The sequence below is a fragment of the Plodia interpunctella genome, chromosome Z (genome assembly GCF_027563975.2).
Source record: "Plodia interpunctella isolate USDA-ARS_2022_Savannah chromosome Z, ilPloInte3.2, whole genome shotgun sequence".
Classification (NCBI taxonomy): domain Eukaryota; kingdom Metazoa; phylum Arthropoda; class Insecta; order Lepidoptera; family Pyralidae; genus Plodia; species Plodia interpunctella.
This window is the reverse complement of record NC_071324.2, coordinates 1,994,822-2,003,237: the sequence shown is the minus strand read 5'-3', so window position 1 is coordinate 2,003,237 and position 8,416 is coordinate 1,994,822. Positions and strand designations below refer to the sequence as shown.

The following is an 8,416-nucleotide window of genomic DNA, read 5'->3' as shown; positions in this document are numbered from 1 at the left end:
CACTAATGCATAACGGTTGTAGAATTAAAAAATTTTTCTTTAATTTCAAAATTTTAAAGTTTACTCTTAAGCTTCGAGGTGTTACCGCTCCGAATACAACCGAGAACACGCGAGGACGAGAAAGTTAGGTATGTGATGATAATAAATTAGTACTAGTATGTAGAACTATTTACCTAATTGTTTTATAAGATAAGTAGGTAGGTATTATTTGCCATGAAACATTATATCTTACGCGTGGATCCTACGTATACTTACCTACGGTGCTACTTTACTAGTTATTATAAACTACTATAGGTATAGGTTTTGTTACTTTTTCTGAAATCTAAGGCTGAAATGTGTACTGTGCGTACAATTACTCTATATAACATCAGCCAAAGCCGGCCGGTCTGAAAAAACAACCATATAAAGTGACTGGGGTTCGAAAGGGGATCTAAAGAGTTGCGGAATCAAAGTAAAAAAGTTTCATGGCGCAGACGCAAACCACAAAACGCGAGCAAAAAGAATTAAAGGTCGAAAATGATCAGATGGAGGCTTTTAAGCACCGAGGAGCGGGGACGGGGAGGCGTCGTTCTCGCCCGACGCTTCACAGGGTCGCCGCTACGCGCCGCGGCGCCACAGTCGCTCGACGCCGACACCGTTATTTGCGCCGACGACGCCTGCACTGCAACCTGCAACACGGTCCTGCGCATTTAACAACAATATTAACCATTGTGACGACATCGTCCTGGCATTTATGTGAAAAACAATTAAGGTAAGATCAATTTTATTACCTTTCTTCCATCATGGTGTAGTATACGCGCGCGTTTTTCGATTTGACATTGACAGCCGGCTTGTTTACGTTTTTTCGAATCTTGTTTTTGATTTGACCGTTTTGCATTTGCGAATTTCTTGTATATTTTGTACATCATGTGATTGTTTTTAAGTGTTTCTCTTTGATTTTTCGGTAATTTAAAGATTGGTCGTGTAAAAATAATTTAGTATTAAAATCCAAGTATCCTTGAGGCTGAGACACGACGACGGCGAGCACGCATGTGTCAAAAAAGTTCGCCATGCAGCAAGGAAATTTCGCACTTCTGTGTTGCATCATTAGTGTTGTTTTTGCGTGGCGACCGCGGTAGCCTTGAGCGAAAGGGACGCAGGCGCCGCCGCCGTAAGACGTCCAGGTAGCCGTCTGCGCCGGCACAGAGTAATGTTAGCAGAATAGCCTTTTTTTATTTCTACCCTATAAAATGAGGCGTGCCCAAAACAATGGCCAAAAGAATTGAATCTCAGTGATCTTTTAAATGCAATGTGGTCTAGTCGCTTGACTTACCTCCGAAATGAGAAAGTTCGAATCTCATACGGCTCAAATAAAATTTTCATGAAGGAAATATTATTGATACATGAATCAGTGTCGATAGATAGCGCACAGTTTAACAGAAATAATGTCCAGTCTATTCTGTAGGTATAGACGATCAATCTTTGTAGCTTTAATTAATTGAGTCGTTTAGACTACAAATTTAATGTTCCACAATAATTATTGCATTCAGCACACTGTATTTAATTAATTATACCTAGTTAGGTATATAGCCTTTGTTATGATGGATCTTTGTTAGATATAATTTTCTTATAAATAGACTTCAGCAAACATTCTTTTGGGGAAAGAAATCTGATGAGGCGTCATTGGATATATCGGATGAATATGGAACACTATCCAAAATCAGCAATTACGTCCAAATCGTCAAAGTTTGGCGAACTGTATGCCGTTGGTGCGTGGACAGCGTTCAAGTGTTTGGAATCCCGGACATTTCCCCCTTCTGTTGATAGTCATACCGTCTGTCGCCAGATGTCCTAAAATAAAAATAGTGCATGTTGCGGATTCGGTGCAAATTTAGGTTTCAGTGCCAAATAAAAGTTCTCATACAAACTGCGCTATGTTCGCGCATAGCATCTGTCTGAGTTCGGCGATAGTAAGTAGCAGACATAATGTAGGGAGGAACCAACTGGTACGACAATATGGTTATTTGACCGGCGCGCGGACCTGGCTCTCAAAATTTGAATCAGGTCAGTCAAGTTTCAATCAGGTGTTAATACATGGCACTGAACGACTTGGCTGAAACATACATTTTCCACAACTCAAATACCTATTTAATTTTGTATAGAATAGCTGATTTTTTTTCGCGGTTTCGGCGTTACACCCGTACTAAAAGTTGTTCAGGATCATGGACTGAGCATCAAAATATCGATAATAGTCTGTAGCTATAAGTCTGTGGTCGGGTACAAGGTGCAACAAATATGCAGAACCTGTAAAAGGCTATGTACCAATTTCAACACATACTTAAATATGGATTTTTTTTTATCTTCAAGTGTGTTATTGCTAACACTGACGTACTTTTTCTTAAAGTCGCCTAAAGTAATCTGACTTTTAAGATTACCTACCGACATCTAGTGGCAAGACGCATACACACTAGTGAACTTACTGGTTTCCTAATTATCCTTCACCGGAAATAGGTTTATAATTAAACACAGCATTTATCGTTATCAATTAATTATAATAGTAGGTAGTAGACACGTGGAGAACGCTCCACTGTCTTCTACCCAGTAGATTACCAAAAAAATTGCACTTCACATTTTTTTTTTGCAAACGTAGATATAATAATACATACAGGATATTAACCATGTGGAAAATGATCTTTTTTCTGATTGACCCGGGTCTTAGATGTTTATCTATATATGTATTTGTTATAAAATATAGTATCGTTGAGTTAGTATCCCATAACACAAGTCTCGAACTTACTTTGGGGCTAGCTCAATCTGTGTGATTTGTCCTATATCATCGTCTTTCTTTTCCAAGTGGCCAGTAACACTCCCAACCATAAACCATTGTTGAAAACCACGAATGTTCAACCCTACATATAATAAATACAAGTACCTAATTAATAAAAATAATTTACATTCTAGAAATCCACGTCCATACTTCCACAAATATATTATACCTAAATCTAAATGCGAAAGTCTGATTTCACGGCTAAATCGCTGGACCGATGTTGATGAATTACAGGAATTCTCTTGGATGGATCAAAAACAATGTTACATATTTTACTAGCTGTTGCCCACGTTTCCCCCCGCGGTAGCCAACGTTTGACCTGGGATTAACCTATTCAAAATTTCATCAAAATATGTCCAGAGGTTACGCCGTGAAAACTTAACAGACAGCCATTAAGACTTTCGCATTTATGAGTATGATATTAAGTAGTGTGGATCAAACATACGGACGAAATCTAATCGCCTATGACTTGAGCCTTCTATATTGGTACTTTGTCTACTGTGCCTACAGCTTTACATTATTTATCGAGTCGATTTAAACCCTGTGATCCTTTCGAATATTACTAGCAATATATTTATACACGATTCGCGTTAATACGGCAAAGATTACACGTTTGGTTTCCAGCTTGGCCTTTTGGAAGGTTCACGATGGTCGAGTCACTTGTCACTAAGTCGTTTAGTTACACTTTGCATAATCTTAATTGAACCTTTTTGTTATATTAATTTTTATGTTTATCAGCCATATAATGTCCTTGCTGCTGGAGTACGAGCTTGGCCAATCCATGAATAATTAGTAATATTCTGAATTGTGAGAAAATACATTTTTGGTCACAGATCAAATGAAGAAAATTGAACCGACCTTGCAAGAAAATTGAATTTTACCACCAGGGAAGTAAATTGTCAAATTAACGGCGAAAACAACATCTAAATATTTTGCGTGGTTTTTAAAGAGAGCTTAGAAATAGACAGACGCGTAGCTAATTTGTTATATACTGTGTAGTAACAGTTTTAGATATTAGGTCATTACTGGATGATTAATGTCTAGGTTGGCTCGCTGGTCAGTTGACATTGTTTGGGTCACGGTGAAGCGATATATGAGACTGGACGAGGACCAAAAAAAGTGGCGCGAAAATACGATGATCCCATACCCAGAAGTGTGTTTATGTAGTGATGATTAATGTTTTATGCTATGGAAAGAAATTAACTGCATGCCATTAACATAAATTCATATTTAAAAAATGGTAAGCCCTTCTGGCATAATAGGGACTTCTGGCTAACACTGTTTGAATGAGTTTCTTTCGGCATTTCTTCTCAGCAGTGGTCGTTCCGATATAGTTAGTTTGTAGTTTTGGTAAACATCATTTAATTTAGAATATGACGTGAAAAAATGCCTGTGAAGACCTAATTTCTGAATAAATGATTTGATTTGATTTAATTAGCTACATGCTATTTAAAATAGAAGTTAATAGATAGATTTTTTCCTATGTAGGTGATTGCGATTTGCTTACGTAAAATAATTATCTATGATGAGGTTTCGCAACGCTTCAATTTGTCAAAGAACTATCGTACTTGTCTATCGAGATGGAAGATCGAGTACTTTTAAGCCTTTAGTAAAACCAGAACGCCGACCAAATTACTCGTTCACTCGCTCATTGTGAACCATGCTTTACAATAAATAAACCGACTGACAACGAAATTATATTTTATGTTTATTTTAATACTGTAAGGCTAAAGATGGGTTCTGGATGTCTGTACATAACAAGATGGTTGTGTTTATTTATTGATATTGCAAGATGTAACAAAAATTAATGCAATAAGTAATTACGAACATATTTTACTTTGTTTTCGCTATTGCAAAAAGCGCGTAGTCCATATAATAGTTTTAAACGTCACTCAAATGGCATTAAATATGGAAGTAAAGGGTTCCAGGAATAGAGGAAGACCTAAGAAGAAATGTCTGTCTGTCAAGGATAGTATGAACAGGAAAGGAGTATCAATGGATATTGGCAAATGACAGAACAAAATTGAAAGAACTTACTGTGCCGACCCCACATGAGTGGGATAAGGTCAAGAAGAAGAATAGTTTTAAGTAGTATTTTATAACTTTCAGTAGTTAATTACTTAACGATGATATTTATATTATAATAATATAATAATAGTTATTTATTTTATGCTAAGTATAGCAGAAAAACGGCTACTAAGCTGTTACCCGTGACTTCGTCAGCGTAGAATAGTTGCTTCTGACATCATAATTATATCTTTTGTTATGAATGTGTTCACCCATGCCAGATTACTAATTTCTAGGACCAATATTGTTGTGTGATAGCCAATTAAGTCGTCTTTTGTCCTCTTTTCAATATGATTTTCATACAAATTTTTATCCATTCCATATCTTCATTATAATATTTTGAAAGCTGATTTTCGAAAAATAAGTAGCCTGTGTTTGTTAAAGGGTTTTTTAACTACATGCATACCAAATGTCATCAAAATCGGCATAGCACAGGACAGAATTTCGCATTTATATCATTATAGTATGGAATATTACTAAGGATTTTCCATAAAATATTATTTTTCCATGTTTTAAAGTGTAATAATTTAACAAATACACCTTTACGTCTTTATACATTACGTCTTTTACATTACGGGCTAGACGGAGCCAAGATTTGTAGATCTATGTAGATCTTCTAAACTAAGCATCTGATTTTGATGCGAGAATTTTTAATAGATAGTATGATTCCTGAGGAAGTTTTGTAAAGTTTTTTATGATTTTACGCGAACAAAGCCGGGATGGGCCGCTAGTAATTTTATAATCATGACCTACACATTTGAAAAACTATGAAAAATATGGGCCTGATCCTCACGCTAAAAAATAAACTACACCCTATAAAATAAAATACAAAATTAATGTAAATGATGTGTGTAAGGACTGGCGATAATTCGGTTCTTATTCGAGTTTTTCGATTGTAAAGTTTTATGGGCGTGTTAAGTCGAATCGATTTAAAAAAATCGATAAAATGACAGACTAAATATGTGTTTATAACTGTTTAACTTAAGGAAATAAAACTTTGACTGTTTTATGTTAGGGTTAAATTTATAGTATTGGTTCTCTAGATAAAAAATAATTATTATTTTTGAAAAAAAAAAGGATATGTACCTATATAATGCAATAAATACATAAATAATTGAATATCATTGGAAAATTACAAATAAACATAAATAAATATTTTTAACTGATTGAGCTAGCCCCAAAGTAAGTTCGAGACTTGTGTTAAGGGATACTAACTCAGTGCTCTAATAATACTCAAATGCCTACATAATACTACTTCTAATGTGTGAACCGATGTTTGCTACACTATTACGCAAGATCTACTGGACCGATTGTTATGAAATTTGGTACACGGGTAGAAAATAACCTAGAATAACACTTATGGTACTTTTAATCCCGAAATTCCAACGGTAGCGAAGCCCCGGGACGCAGCTAGTAATATATTTATAGTAAAACGTATGTAAATACTTTTTATGAATTGATAAATACCTTAGTCTGGAGTTTTTATTTTAAAATATTTATTTTTCATTGTATACGTGGAGAAGCTACAGTCAATGAATATTTTACTATTAAATAAAATAATCCCAACTAATATTATAAATGCAAAAGGAAGTTTGTTTGTTAGCTATTCACGCTTTATCTACTCAAGCATTCTTCTTGAAATTTAGCATACCTATATGTCGTTTGAAGTACGGAGAAAGATAAAGGGTACTTTTCATCCCGAAAAAATAACTGCTCCCGAGGGAAATTCGCTAAGCTAGTATATAGTATTCGGAAATCTAGTATAAATATATAGGGACATGCAAATCGCTCAGATTAGCCCTGAAAAAGATAATTTTCCATTTTGACATGACCGAGAATCGAACCCGGGACCTGCAGTGTAACAGTTCGGCATGGGCATGACGACCATGCGATCATGGTGGTCTACAAACTAAATGTTAATCTACATTATAGTATTACATCAAACGAAAACAGATTATACAAAATTGTGGGAAACTATGTTACTGGCAACACCGGACTGACTACAGCCTCGAGGTGTGTTTGAGCGATTGTCAATTTGATAAGTTATTGATCTCAAGGCGGGAAATGTGGGAATCGCGGCGAGTACCCACTTCCTATCTTAGAATCGGACCACGTTATATCTATATATCGTCTGTGTCGACCTAGATAACACAGGGCAGATGATAGGCAACAATAACATTTCCAAGGAGGCCGGTCGAAAAAATCACAGGTGAAAGTTCTAAACCGATGCACGATTGAATGGACTTGGGTCCAATCGCCTAAACATAGAGCTTTATATAATACATTTCGGTCACCCATCTCGAGACCGACCAAAGCTAGGGTTGCTTAACCGCCACATTCGCAGGCCGAGCTTGCGAAACACTTGCGCCACCAAGATCTTCGCGAACAGAACATTAAGTTGCGTCAATGAAAATAGTTCGTCAAATTATAATAATCTACAATGCCTATATCGCAAAAACCAAAACTGCAGGTAACATCACAGAAATGTTAACTGACGAGAAGTGCTTTTGTTTTTTTGTTTGAATAGAGAGTTGTATAGGCGAAACATATTTAAAAAAATGTTCGTCTGTTCGTCTGTTCGTCTGTTCGTCTGTTCGTCTGTTCGTCTGTTCGTCTGTTCGTCTGTACGAACAAATAGACAGATATGGCAGAGAAATTTGTTTTATGATATATAAGGATATATTATTTACTTGTCCATGGCGCAGCCATATTAGGTGACACACAACTAGTAGGTACCTAGCTTTATATATTTTTCTTTTATCTATAACATTAAGCTTTTCTCATGGATTTTGTAAGTACTTCGAAGTACCTACTAATTCCATGGCTTTTCTATATATGTGTATCTATTCTACTGAATTTGGAAAGGCTAAAAAAAAATAACAAATATAAGTTTCACACACAGGTTCGCCCGGATTGGCATATTATTATGAATAATATTTCATTGTCATTTTATACTGGGTGTGCATTCGCTCTCACAGGCCGGCCTGTGTAATTCTAACTCATAAATTTCACAGCCAAATAATAGTATCCCAACGTCTGATTGATATGAAGCAAGAACAATTTTCATATCGCGCGGTTATGCTGCGATGAAACTGAGGTTGCAGTAAGCAAACGAATAGTTAAATTAAATTATTATAACTAAATAATAATCTTGTTTTGCGGTTAATAAAGAAAAATCATACCTAACGCAAATATCGGTTAATTTACAGAAGCATTTGACAAATAGGAATGACTTTTGTTTCGTCTTTTTACGTAAATTTAATTAATTATTTGACGTTTGGATGAACGCCTATTATAATTTAAATAATTTTGATGTATCATGTCATGATTATTAAAAAAAATAAAACCAATATTTTTCAATAAATATTTTTTATTATAATATTTATTAATTAAAATATTTATTTAAACGTAATGAATATATAAATCCGTGGATATAAATAATACCTACGCGTTATATTTTGCATGAGCATGAATCCTTAGAAAATTGACCGACTACACATGCATTTTACGATATTTCTTTATTGAAGACTTTTTTTAAGAAGA

At 35.2% G+C, this 8,416-nt stretch overlaps 1 protein-coding gene across 4 annotated transcripts in view; it reads left to right on the top strand.

Moving 5' to 3' along the window:
• Positions 1-609: 609 nt before the first annotated feature.
• LOC128682834 (protein bric-a-brac 1-like) overlaps positions 610-8,416 on the top strand; it is a 353,293-nt gene continuing 345,486 nt past the window's right edge. For 3 of the 4 annotated variants that reach the window (XM_053767754.2, XM_053767752.2, XM_053767750.2), the window contains exon 1: positions 610-751. The gene's annotated coding sequence lies outside the window, so the exon portion shown is untranslated. The remainder of the gene's footprint in view (positions 752-8,416) is intronic. The other variant, XM_053767753.1, reaches the window with a different exon arrangement.